The 13,978-nt window shown below is 48.1% G+C and overlaps 1 protein-coding gene across 8 annotated transcripts in view; it reads right to left on the bottom strand.

Moving 5' to 3' along the window:
- The window catches only part of LOC147461998 (uncharacterized), a 71,435-nt gene that overhangs the window by 23,025 nt on the left and 34,432 nt on the right, over positions 1 to 13,978 (bottom strand). For 2 of the 8 annotated variants that reach the window (XM_086509469.1, XM_086509472.1), the window contains exon 2: positions 4,396 to 4,641. The exons of 5 other annotated variants lie outside the window; for them this stretch is intronic. The gene's annotated coding sequence lies outside the window, so the exon portion shown is untranslated. Of the gene's footprint in view, positions 1 to 4,395; positions 4,657 to 13,978 lie in introns of all 8 variants that reach the window. One more of the 8 variants, XM_086509470.1, reaches the window with a different exon arrangement.

Raw genomic sequence — 13,978 nt, 5'->3', positions numbered from 1 at the left:
ATAATCGATGCACATTCTCCAAGATCCGTCTTTCTTCAAAACCAACAACACTGGAGAGTAATACGGTGAAGTACTAGGCTGGACAAGACCCTTTTCCAAGAGGTCTTTCACGTGGTTCATAATCTCTTCGTTCTGGGCTCGGCTCACACGGTAAGGTGGCCGGTTCTGTGGTGTGCTTCCTGGTATCATATCAATAGCATGATCCTAAGGACGAGTGGGTAGTAACTCGCCTGACAGGTCCTCTGAAAAAGCAATCGGCATGAGTGTGGAGAAAAATCTTGGCGTTCTTTTGTTCAGGTCAAAACATATTCGACCTTTATCCATCATTCAGTTCTCTCCCAAAAAAAAAAGAGTAAAGAAACTGAAGTTCATCAAGTACAATCTCTGAGCCCTTCATTTGTCAAAGTCGCTTTCTCGGCCCGATAGTCAACCACGGCGTTGTTGTTGTGGTACCAAGGGATTTCGAGTAGAACATCACAACTTTCCAAGGAAAATACGTAAAACTCCTCGTGCCCCTAAACACCCCTGTCATTGGAAACAAAGTTTGCCAAAGCTCGGTGTAATGGAAACATCCTGTCCAGGTGCCACTCGAACTACCTTCGCCTGTGGCCTTAGCCTATCGGGCGTAATTCCAAATCGAGCCGCCGATTCCAAGTGAAAAGAAGTTGGCCTTGGCTCCTGCAAAAGAGCTTCCTGATCTTTCACTTTGCCACAAAAGCGGCAAAGTTGTACTTTCATTCATTTGATTCGGTTCAGGCCCCACGCAATGTGGTACCAGTTCTGCTTTTTATTTTCCTTTTCTGCCACGTCTCTCAGCTGCCTTGTTAGGGCACTTCGCGGAGATTCGGTGCCTTGTTAGGGCACTTCGCGGAGATATGTCCAGTTTCCCTGCATCCAAAGCACTTCCCTCCTTTATATAGAGAGCCCTCTCTTGAGGAGTAATCTTGGGTCGTGCATCCTTTTCTTTCTGTTCTGGATTGCTCTTTCTTTTTCTACTTTCATTTTTCGAAGTTTGTTCGGCTCTTTGCGTCATGATCTCATCTGTGGGGTAGGTCAGACTGCCAGAGTGAATGGAAAAACCCCGTTCCGCACGACTCGTCAATACCTGAATGGAAGCTGACTTTTGTTCCAAGCAGTGATCTCGGATCTCTATAGGTAGACCCAAGGTAAACCGCTCAATTTGTTCCTTGAACGAGATCTTCTTAAATGAAGAGGCGGGTAGAAAAGAGCTCCAGAATCTCTTGCAATAAGCGTCCACTGTATCCTTCTTGGTCATCCGAAGATGGTTCCAAGCAGTTCGTATATCACGTTCATACTCTCCAGTCAACCAAGAAGAAATAAAAAGCCTCTTGAATTTCAGCCATTTAATTGGCGTAGTCTTGCTTAATAGAAGCATCGACCACCAAGTTCAAGCATTCCCCTTAAAGTAAGAGGCAGCTCTCCGAATCTTAGAGTGCTTTGAGTAACGCCCTCCCGCGAAAGCGATGTCAAACTGCTATTCAAAAGACAAAGCCTTCGAAGCATCTCTATAACCAAAAAAAGTGTCAAAGTTAATTGACTGTCCACCTTCCTTAAACTCTCGGACTTTCTTGCTTTTGTCTTCCAGAAAGTCATACTGGTTGGCTTTGTAAAAATTCTTCTTCTTTGCATAAAAGTTGTTGTCGTCAGAGTCTAAACTGTCTATAGACGAGTCCTCTGTAGAACTGTCACTCACTGGGCGAGATTTAGACTTCTTTGCCTTTTTCTTGCCCTTTTCAAAGCATTGTTTCTTGCTTTGCTTTTTGCCTTTTCGGTCTTCTTCGCTCGAGTTAGATGAGCTAGAAGAATTGTCATAAGAAGACGAACTGGGTACTTCAAATCGAACACGCTTCTTCTGTTTCTTTGCCTTTTCAAATGTTGACTGACGACCCAAATAATTCGGGAAGTCAATGCCTTTCTTCTGCTTTTTGCCGTGCTTTTCAGCTTTGTTTTGCGCGTCAAAAAGCTGAGCAATCTGTGCATCAACCACCTCTTCTAATTCCTTCTCTGAATACTTCTTGTGAGCAGAAGGTTTCTTGAGAGCGGGTTTAGGGGGTGGTGTTGTGGTTTTCTGCCACTGCTCGTGCACCTCCTAGAAAGAAGTCTCGCTCATATATTTTGCAAGTTTTGGGTCCTTCGCAAAATTGAGCATCATCTTTGTTGTAACGCCGATCAATTGACGACGCTCCATCTCTCGACGCTCCGCCTGAGTAGGCTGAGGCGGGCCATACTCCTTGCCGGAATCTTCGTTGTGACCCCTTCCCGCATCTCCGGATACAGAGGGAGTGGACTGATCTTTGCCTGAAGCCATAGGTGCCGCGGAAAAAAATTTGGGATCGGATTTTCCCTAGAAGAGAAATCGGCCGTGCTCGGATACCACTATAATAAACTTGGACACTCCAAGTCAAGAATCTACCACGATAGCACCAAATAACCACTTCAAAATAGTTTACAGTTCACAATTTATTCGACACTGGTCCGGCGGAGTTTCGTGCCTAGAGATATTGGCCCCAAAGACTGGCGCCCCTTTCATTATTTCTTTTTGTATTAATCTGAGTTCAAAGTACAAGAGTGCGGGCAGGCGTTCACACTCAGACTCTGCGTCCAGATGCTCTGAGTTGTGAGACGCCAGCCCGTTTATTTAAAGGTTCTTTGGGATGCCAAAAGCAGAGCCCCCAAAAGCTGAAAATCAAAAGCTTTCTAAAAAAAAAGCAGAAGACTTTTCGCTCTCTCTCTCTCCATGCAGGGAGATACAGCATGCTGGTATGGGGAGATGACATCATGGTTTCAAGCGCATGGGTTCAGCATAGACAGATTGCCTCCCTTCCAGTACTCACTGGATGCACCCTCTCTGACTCTTACACAGTCCGAGATCACCAGGCTCATCGGCCAGGACTTGACTCAGCTAGACACCAGGAGAACATGGATACAGCCAGCACAGGAGCTGGGCACGAAGATGGCTTTCTACAGAGAGCATCTCCTCCAGCTTACGGTTGATGGCTTTGTGACGAGGCTGAGATACATGGACACCCACTTGTCTCATGGGATACGATGTGCTATCGGCCAGATACGTACATCTTCACACCAGCTGCGGATCGAGACTGGGAGATACAGCAGAGTACCAGCAGAGGCCAGGACATGCCCCCTGTGTGACATTGAGCCTGAGACAGAGTTGCACTACACATGCCACTGCCCCGTCTACTATGAGATACGAGGCCGCTTCCATTGCTTGTTCAGAGAGGGCTTTGGACCATTCTCCAGAGTCATGCAATACGAGGATCAGAGATGCTTGGGCTTGTTTTTGCTCGAGCTACGCAGACACAGAGAGAGCCTGATGAGAGGAGAGGCTAGCCAGTCCCAGAGACAGATCACAGATTTCTTTAGAGCTGTCACTGGACACCCGGAGGAGTTACTACCACAGCAGAGCTTGTCGTCTCACACCAGAGGCACACTGATCGACCGAGCGACTGAGCTTGGAAGATCCAGACGCCCACGACTGCGGAGGACTACACAGCATCGACGGAGGCTGCATCAGAGGATTCGGATAACGTTGGCTCGACATGCACGACGCTCGGTCAGACTACTGACCATGGAGGAGATTGATGAGATCCGCCAACGACCGATGCTGGATCTCTTGTGATCTAGATATCCCAGCTAGCTGTTGTTCACACCTAGTAGTTTAGGATTCCATAGTATAGTAGTATAGTATTTTATTGTGGCATTTGTCATTTCATTTTTGTCATTGTTGTCATCTTGTTACTTTGACTCTGACTTTGTATCAGATCCACCACATTGTAACTTTCTGGTCTCATAGGTCACTTTGGCCTTTTGAAGACGTTAATATAACATTTCATTTCATTTCATTTCTGTCTCTCTATTGCTTAATACAAATAAAGCCAAGAGGTTTTCTCTCTCTCTATTGCGTAGAAAAAGCAAATCCAGCATGCGTAGCCAAAAGCTGCCCACGCAATTGTGCTTTTCCCGCATGCTGCTGCCACGTCATCATCCATCCGCAATCAGCGCTGCAAATCACGGAGGCGTCCATACAGTCAACCCTGCCACGTCAGCAATTTTTGGGACTGTTTTCCCTGCCAGCTGGGGTGTGTGTTGTACTGCTGCCCATAGTCAAGCCATGCCACGTCACTGATTTTTGACACTCTCTCTCTTCAAGTTAAGTTGTTGCAGTTTTTGTTCATGTGTTGCTATTGATTTCTGGCTTGGGTGTCCAAGCCTGTCACACAAATGATATAGAAACTTACTTATAGGTTGTGTTCCTTCCACGAGATCTATGACATGATCCTCAAGTCACTTGGGAGAAGTGTAGGAGGGATATCATCTTGGAGAAATAAGTGCTCAAAACTTTGGTAAACAACTCACCATACTTGCTAGGAATATCCAAGCTCTTTGATGTGAGGTTGACATTGATGACCGCCGCTTGGGACTGCTTGACGTAGCTGTCTCTTTGACTGGATGTGAGAAATGAGAGGGAGAGAGGGAATCCCGCTCTCGTCTCGAATGAGGATAGACTGAGTAACATTCTCGTTGATGAAAAGCGTAAGCTTATCCCAATTGATATGGGTTTAAACTTGCGAAGCTACTTCATGTCCAAAATGACATCACACCCTGCAAAGTTAGAGACTACAAATTGACGAGTAAATTGTGCTTGTTGAATGACCAAGTTGACATTGTAACCGTAGAGGGCACCACTCACCAACTGAAAAGAACAAAATTGAAATAAACTGTAGCACTTCAAAACAACTTGAAACCGAGAGAGACTCCACACGGTAGACACGGAGTGACAGAGCTCCACTCCTAGATGCAATGGCCCCAAAACCCTAGCGTCCCTTTTGGTATTTCTTTTATAATGATCTTCATACAGTACAACCGCAGGGAGGAATCTTTCGGATCTACAACTGCAAGACTTAGTTTAGCCTCCCCCAAGGCTCAAATTTAAAGGCCACTGGTTGAAAAGCATCAAGCACAAAAAGCTGACATGGGCCAAAAGCAACTATTAAAAGCTCACCGTCCAAAAGCATCTTTTTGGCTCGCAAAAAAACTACCATGTCATCACCTAAAAACGCGCCGTGATTTTTGGATTTCCTTACAAGGTCGCCATGTCATCTCCTTTCGCAGATGCCATGTCATCAGTGGACAATCTTCATTTTTAGGGTATCTACTACGTCATCTTTGTTGAGATGACTAACATTGCTATGCCGGGATATCTGCAGACGTGACGAGGATGAGATGATCGAATAGAAATCTAAGTGTGCAAGTGTATGTGTGATTGATGCTAGAGAATCTATTGTATAGTGTTGATGTTCATTGGCATGTATCCATGAAGGCAGTGTCTGCTAAAGACTCGGATTGACTTTTTGTAGGTGTAATTGTAGGTGATTACTTTTCCTAGAGGGGGATATGCCATCTCTACAGTGCAGCATTTCCTCACAGCAGCCTTGCATAGTACTTGTGACCATGCAGTGTGGCAGGTTTCCTCACTATGCTCTTAGAGCATAGTGATGCCCATGTGGAAACCATGTCAGAGGTCTCTGGACTGAGACATTGCATGATGCAGCAGCAGATGCTTACCCACACACTCAGCCTAATCAGAGAGGCCATTCTTGGACCATGCCTCAGAACAGTTGGTCTGACGAGGAGTGTAGAGAGACGAGAGCACAGCTTTAGAGGGATCTTCTCCTAGGGGTCATCAATCACAGTTAAAACAACAAACCGTGCTCTATGCAGGAATCCCCCTCTCTTGCTCATAATTGAGGATAGCTTCAGTCACGTCTGTAACAATCAATTCGTGGTGGTAAAATGGCAGGACAGATCATTGCTCTCTCAATAAAAGGTGTCAAGATGCCCTTTCAAATTGTAACTAGTTGCTCTCCATGGAGTGTTTGTCAACAAACAAAGACATTTACCGATAGTAGCTTGGGCAAACATGTTGGTTGATCTCCTTGTGCCACGAGCCCAAGGATGAGGACTTTGGCAAGAAGAAGCAAGCTGTTGAGGAGGTCTTCACCCAGTCTAATTGCCAAGTTAGTCTGGAGAAGGTGGGCTAGCTAGTGAAAGGGATTGAGCTTGACACGGAGATGTCATGCCAACAAGCCTGCATCACCTTATGTGGATAACCATTGATGTTTCTTTCATACTTTGGGTTGGGTTTGAGCAGTTCAATTGTAATGGGCCACGACCTACTTTGGTATCTTCCTCAGTGGCCAATTGTCGCGATCACTCAAGTGCTAGTTGTGCATATTTGTCGTGTGCGAGCTCCCATGTGCTATGAATGAAAGACATTGATCTAGCAAGATCCTCCACGACAATCGATGGTGGACTCATCTCAGCTTTGATAATCTCATCGGGCACTGAGGCTTTCGCCCCGATCATCTCTGAGATCATGGATATTAGTGGTCTCTCCATGAATCTCCATCCATCATATGTGCACCTTGATCTAGTATGATGATGCAAGCTTGGTCCCCATATCTACACCCCATAAAGCATGGTAGAAGTGACCAAAGTGTTAACCCCTCTATCCCTTGCAGGCTCAAGATAGGCAGAAATTGGCTTTGAGAAGGCAGGAGTCATCTGAGGAAGGGAGCTATATTTAGTACCTCTAGAGAATAGGTCTTTCAAGGAATCAGAAGGCAGAATAGAACAATCAGCAGTAACTAGTTACTACATGACCCAAAGTCTATTTACATAAGAAGAAAAGGCAGCTTTACTACAAGGGCAATCAATACCTGAGTTTGCTAGTCTTTCTTGCTTTTTAAGATTACATCCGATGTCACTATAGTTGAAATCTTTTTGTTCTAAAGTTTTCACATATTTGAAAGCTACGATGGGATTGTTCAATACCTTTCTCACACAAGGAGAGAGAGCATCCAAAGCTTCTTGAGATCTCAAAATAGAAATTAATCCAATCTTTTTTTCCGAGAAAAAGGTCCTATTAGTTAATGAAACTGCCCATAGGGCTACAACCACCTCTACTAGAGAGGGCTACAACAATCATAAGGGGGAGACTCTCCCAATAAAAAACCAGCATATGTACAATGAGGCTGAATCAAGAGATGGGAGGAGGGAAGAGCCACACAGGTAGACGGTAGTGCCATCTGAGCACACCTTGGACCATGGTGAAGAAAGGCCACACCTTGGACCATGGTGAAGAAAGGCCCAGGGCGCCAGAGTTGAAGGAAAGCCTCTCTACGCTCCCACATGCGGTCGGAGCTGCCCTGGAGTCTCTCGAAGTGTCCTCTGAGAGTATGGATCAGCTCTAGCCAAAGATCTTGAACTATCTCTGCTGGTGGTACAGGGCGAGCCTCAAAGATGCGGAAGCAGCGGGCCCGCCAGATGAACCAGAGTGTCAGGCCGCAGATGAGCTCCCAACACTCCTCTCTCTCACTGCACCACTCCTGTGGAGTAAGCTTTGTAGCAGGCTGGAGTGTAGGTCGATCCCCCTGCATCACTATCATCCTGCTGGTGGAGGATAACTCAAACTGAAGTGCCGGGCCCGTGAGAGTGGACCAAGCAGCTGCCTGCCGTGCTGTGGAAAGAGCTGGCATCAGCCGAAGGACACGAAGCCAAACCTGCTGTGCCAACGGACAGTCCCAAAGACAATGACGCTGACTCTCCACGGGATGGTCACAAGCTGCACATACTACCGAGAGACCACTATGTACAAGCGAGCTCCCAACTGTTGTAGCTCGATGTGCAACCAGCCAACACTGGAACAAAGTGACTCGCCGCGGTTGTCTGGAGTTCCACAACCTCGCCCAAAAAGCTGACAAGAACTCAGCTGTGAGACCCTCCTTCTGCAAATGAGGTGCTGCAGCAGGACGAGCCTCTCTCCTTGCTGCCAGTATGTGACGTCCCAGTCGAATAGTGTACTGAAAGAAAGGGACACTTGAATGGTCGGCTGAGGAGAAAGGGTCCCTCCAAAACCACTCTCCAGGATCCCACTACACTCGTGCTAGTGGACAGCTCTCCCGAGCCCACAATCCCCAGTGGCTAGTCTCAAGAGCTGCTAGGTCAGGATCTACGACACAAGTCCTCCCACAGATGCCCACAACTCTGAGTGTTGTGCCTTGACCAAAGGAAGTTTTTGATCAGCCTCTCTACTTGACTGATGCAGGAACGCGAAAAGATTCAACAAGAAGTGATTTACCACATAGTAGCCAACAACACCTGGTTGGCCACTACATTTCTGCCTACCAGAGAAAGTCGTGCGGAGCTCCAATGTAACAACTTCCTCTTGATGGACAGGAGGAGGGGAGCAATCTGCTGCTCAGGAGACAAGTCCAAGCCAACCTGACAAGCCCAAGTATCGAACTGCAATCCTTGGGGGAATCCATCTGAAACCCTCACTTGGCAGCCAATCAGACGTAGGAGCACTACCAACCGAGAAAGCCACGTCTTTCTCGAGTTGATCAGTGCGCCTGATGCACAACAAAAGGTCTCAAGAGCTTGCTCACACCTGTGAAGGTTGGCCTCGTGGCCCTCCAAGTACAAGGTTGACTGGTTTGCAAACTCAGCATCCAGTAGCTCATCTCCCCGAATAGGGAGCGCTAAGCCACGTAGACCAACCTGCTGTGAAACCAAAAACCTGCGCATCGCGTCAGCATAGAACAGAAAGAAGAAGGGCGCAAGAGGGCAGCCCTGTCTGACCGTATGTGTAAGCATGAAATGATTACCTGTACCACCTGACAAAAGTACTTGACCGTGTGCCCGTCTGCAAAGAGCTGACACACCTCCGATGTCGACCATGAACCTGCTGCCAACCCTCCTCCGCTTGAGCCCCAGGCTCGGAGGGTGGCTCTGCTTGCGTATCCTGTGACTCTGTCTGCTGCTGCTGCCAGCCCTTGAAGGCTAGGGCTGAGCATTTGGTGTAGGTCGGGGCCTCCTCCGTGGACAGGCCTTCGCAAGATGGCCCATCTGACGACAATGAACATTGATTCGGGAGGCCCGAATACTCCACGCTCTGCCGGAACCAACCTCCACTTACCCGAGGTAGTAGGATGACCTTCGTGAGAGTGTGGGTGTCCTGAACCAGAACACGTACTGTGGGGATGCCGTCCGCCTTGGCAGCTATGGAGACTGCCATACGAGGTGTCTCGAGGACAGTCCCAATCGCTAAGCCTATCTTGGAAAGGAGCAGAAGGTACTTCCTCCTCAGGCCAGGGAAGCAGACTGAGATGGGCAGGTCTGCCTCCTCGTCAAGAACGTCGGTAGTCGGGTCTAACCGTGGTGCCACTGTCGAAAGTGTGCTCGAACTGCATGGATGGCCAGGAGGCTCATCGCAATGACCTTGGACGCCATCTCGGGAGTTTCAAACTCTATCTGGTAGTAGTTACGTCCGAGAAGCTGAACATCGAGAATCTTTCCCACCTCTGCGAGAAGGCGAGCTTGAAGGAGATCGTGCACTTCCCCTCTGCTGGGTCTGGTGTCGAGAATCTTGCAAATAACAGAGGTGGCCTAGAGGCGCGCCACCTCTGCCTCTAAGCTCGCATGCTCTGTCAGCGAGAGAGCAAGTCGGATGGTGGGTTCTGCGGGGTCGGGCGAGGGGGCTGCAGTGGAGTCCCTCTGTGGCGGAGCAAAATCCTCCATTTGTCTGTTGCTGCAGAGGCGAACGAAGGGGATTCGAAGGCGACGAAATGGGCGACGAGAATCGGTGCTGTTGTGAACCAGCTTTGACAGAGATAGAGACTCGAGGCAGGGGGGATGGCACAAGCAGGAGGAGCTGGGGGGAGGGAGCAAGATGATGGGTAGGGGCAGCAAGAAAGGGTGGGAGGGGGGCAGTGCGGACAGGGTGGGAGGGGGTAGCGGGACAGTGTGGGACGGGGCAGCGAGACAGTGGGGGAGGAGGCAGCGAGGCAAGGCGAGGTGAGGGGGGGGGGGGGGGGGGGGGGACGAGGCGAAGGGGGAGCGCTGTGATTGGGGTTGGGGGAGGGAGGGCTGGGCCGGCGATGGCGGGCATAGCAGGTGAGGCGCACAAGGGAGCAGCAACAACGAGCTCTGAGTGTGCGTGTAGTGTGAAATTAATCCAATCTTGTCTAAGTTAGGGAAGTTAAAGATAGTTATCGACAAATCTTTCTTCCAACCAAGGGATTTTTAGACTAAGATACTTGGACTTCAGAAATTTACCTAACAGTACTCGAAGTTGAGTACTATGAGACTTTCTTAACTCCAAATCGTGAGAGTAGTTCTCAAGGGTATATACGAGTGTAGCAAGGCTACATTGTCACTTGCACAGGACAGACAATTACAGTTGGTCTGGAGTTCACACTGGACAAACTCTCGCCTGGACAGTGACACGTGGCAGTGATATGGGCGGTGGTCTAGTGGACACCGTGGCTAGATCACCACCACCACAATTTGGAGATAGACTTAGCTGGATTGGGATATTTTCTAGCCGTTGGTGGCCCTTTATGATTGTATATATGTGTGATTGGTTCTAGTCGCCATATACACATCATCAACTTGCTATGTCTAGCGTCGTGAGTCTTGAGTCTTGGATCCAACACTGCACATCTGCACTCTCCCTGCACACTGGAGCCTCGACACCCCCATTGTACCCATGAGTCATGGGCTTGGAGCTGAGTGTGCTACCAGCCAGAGTTCGTATGGTTCTATGAGTTTGTTGAGTCCCATTGAGTCCTGAGTTTGCTGTTGTGCTTTGAGTTGTTGATCCATTGTTGTGTGATGTTTTCTTTCTGTTGGAGTGAGGTTTCACACATATTGCAATGAGGAGCACCCATTGTAGAGAGCACCGCACACTTTCCCTGCTACAGGTACTCTCATTTTTGGCACGCCCGGTGGGACTTCAACTGAAGTCTCACTCCACTCCACTGAGCATACAGGTTCAGCCCCTCCGATGGCCTAGTCTCCTTGTGTTGTCTAGCTTGGTCTAGACCATGTTTGTCCTTGTCCAGCTTGGTCTAGTCCATCTTCGACTCGTCCAGCTTGGTCTAGTCTCTCTTGTCCCTATCTAACATGAGTGGTCTAGCGAGTCTAGCATGGTCTAGTCGAGTCTGGTCCAGTGGGTCTAGACTTTCCAGCAAGTTCAAGGAGCATCGCGCCCAGAGCTTGGGTGGGTTTGTTGCTATTGCATGACACATACAAGGCAGTCTAAAGATCGACAAAGCCCACTACTAAGCCCTCTAAAGTATTACCAAAAGAAGCGTCAACCTTTTGTGCCGAGTAGAAGTCCACCAACCCCGTTACCCCTACCCTTCTACGCATTTACCTCCACTCCCTCAACCAATTCTTCACCTCCCAGGTCACCTTCTCCTGTCACAAATCGGTGACGTGGCATGGCATGGCCCTGGACATTGGGGCAACAGAGCACACGCACACCCTTCCTGGCTGGCAAACATCCCCCGGAAAATTGGTTGAAATGTTGATGTGGCACTGTTGTATGGTCCCCCGGAAATTGCGGTGGAAAGCGCGGCGCAAAAAGCGAAAACTTGTATGGACAGCCACGTGGCAGCAGCGTACGGACACTCCCGCGTTTTACGGGTAGCTATACGGATTTTTCTCTACGCAAAGGCTGAAAGTCTACACAAGCTGCTTTGTTTTTACCAAGCAAGCTTGTGAGAGGAATTGCTTTATTTTGGATGCTCTTTATGGGCAGCTTTTGGGGCTCTGCTTTTGGCATCCCTTGTAAACCTTTATAAGTGGGGCTTGGGCTCCCACTTCTCAGAGCATCTGGACGCAGAATCTGAGAGTGAGACCCTCCCACTCCCTTGTACTTTGAGCACAGATTTAATACAAAAACAAATACCAAAAGGGGCGCCAGTCTTTGGGGCCAATATCTCTAGGCACGGAACTCCGCCGGGCCGTGTCGAATCAATTGTGAATTGTGAACTGGTTTGAAGTGAATCTCTGCTGTGTCGCGGTAGAATCTTGACTTGGAGTGTCCAAGTTTGTTACAATGGTATCAGAGCCAAGTTTCGATCCTGGGACCTGTGGGTTATGGGCATAGTTACATGGGGCGGCGGGTCGGGGACGGGGACGGGGACGGGACGACAAAAGTCAGGAAACAGGGGCAGGGGTCGGAACGGCAAAAAAAAAAAAAGATTTTTTTTGGCATTTTTTGACCTACACACATGCCACACACATAGAGCATCACTTTGACCACAAATTTACACTAAATAGATCAAAGAACATAAGTCATATAGACGCAAACGTGCTTATAAAACATCGAGAAATGAGGACCAAAGGGTGGCTTTTATTGCCATTGGGGTGCTTCAAAGTTCAAACATATGGCTATTGGAGAGGAACTAGCCACTAGAAATGATCAGTTTTTCAAATTTTAAAAAAAGTCCCCTGCCGTCCCCTCTTGTCCTGCTGCCGTTCCTTGCTGTTCCCGGGACGTTTTGCCTGCGTTCCCACTTGGCAACCCATTTGCCGTCCGTCCCCACCCGTCCCCGTCCCGGAATCGGGCGTCCCCCGGCCCTAGGGTCCGTCCCCTCTGTCCCCTGTAACTATGGTTATGGGCTCTAATACCACTGTAACAAACTTGGACACTCCAAGTCAAGATTCTACAGCAACACAACAAAGATTCACTTCAAAACAGTTCATAGTTCACAACTGATTCGACACGGCCCGGCAGAGTTCCGTGATGTCACTAATGGGTGATGTGGCATGGCATGGCCCTGGACATTGGGGCAGTAGAGCACACACACCCCCTTCCCGGCTGACAGACATCCCCGAGAAAATTGGCTGAAATGCTGACGTGGTACTGCCGTACGGTCTCTCGGAAATTGCACGGAAAACTTGGCGCAGAAAGCGGAAACCTGTACGGATAGCCACGTGGCAGTAGCGTACAGACACCCCCGTGTTTTACGGGCAGCTGTACAGATTTTTCTCTACGCAAGCTGCTTTATTTTTACCAAGCAAGCTTGTGAGAGGAATTGCTTTATTTTGGATGCTTTTTATGGGCTCTGCTTTTGGCATCCCTTGTAAACCTTTATAAGTGTGGGCAAGGCTCCTGCTCTGAAACCTCCTACTCCGAGAATGTTTACAGAGCAAGATTTAGAAGAGGTGGTTGATACACGGATTACACAGCTTTTTGACGCATCCAACAAAGCCAAAAAGCACGACAAAAAGGAGAAGAAAGGAATTGACTTCCCGGGTTATTTGGGTTGTCAATTTGCTTTTGCCTCGGCAAGAAAGCAGAAAAGCATGTCAGATTTGAAGGAGTATCCAGTTCTTCTTCTTCTTCTTCTTTTGACAGTTCTTCTAGCTCTTCTGACTCGAGCAAAGAAGACAGAAAAGACAAACAGCGAAGCAAAAAGCAAAGCTTCAGCAAGGGCAAGAAAAAGGCAAAGAAGCCTAGGTTTCGCCTTGTTTCTGACAGTTCTGCAGAGGACTCGTCTTCGGATAGTTTGGACTCCGATGATCACCGATTTTATGCACAGAAGAAGAATTTTTATAAAGCCAACCAGTATGACTTGCTGGAGGATAAAAGCAAGAAAGTTCGAGAATTTAAAGAAGGTGGATAGTCAATTAAAATTTGACACTTTTTCTGGATTTCGAGATGCTTTGAGGGCTTTGGCCTTCATATAGCAATTTGATATAGCTTTCTTTAGAGGGCATTACTCAGAGCACTCCAAGATTCAGAGGGCTACCTCTTACTTCAAGGGAAATGCTCGAACATAGTGGTCCACCCTTCTCTTGAACAAGAAAGCGCCAGTTAAATGGCTGAAATTTAAAAGGCTTTTCATTTCTTCTTGGTTGACTCGGGAGTACGAACGCGACATACGAACTGCTTGGAACCATCTTCGGATGACCAAGAAAGATACCTTGGACGCATATTGCGAGAGATTTTGGAGCTCGTTTCTACCCGCTTCTTCATTTAAGAAGATATCGTTTAAAGAACAGATTGAGCGCTTTACCGTGGGACTGCCTACGGAGATCCGAGATCACTGCTTAGAGCAAAAGTCAGATTCTATCCAAGAACTGA

This window comes from Adiantum capillus-veneris, chromosome 3, assembly GCF_014529385.1.
Source record: "Adiantum capillus-veneris isolate H3 chromosome 3, ASM1452938v2, whole genome shotgun sequence".
Lineage (NCBI taxonomy): Eukaryota > Viridiplantae > Streptophyta > Polypodiopsida > Polypodiales > Pteridaceae > Adiantum > Adiantum capillus-veneris.
Note: the sequence above shows the minus strand (reverse complement) of the source record. Positions and strands in the feature narration are given on the sequence as shown.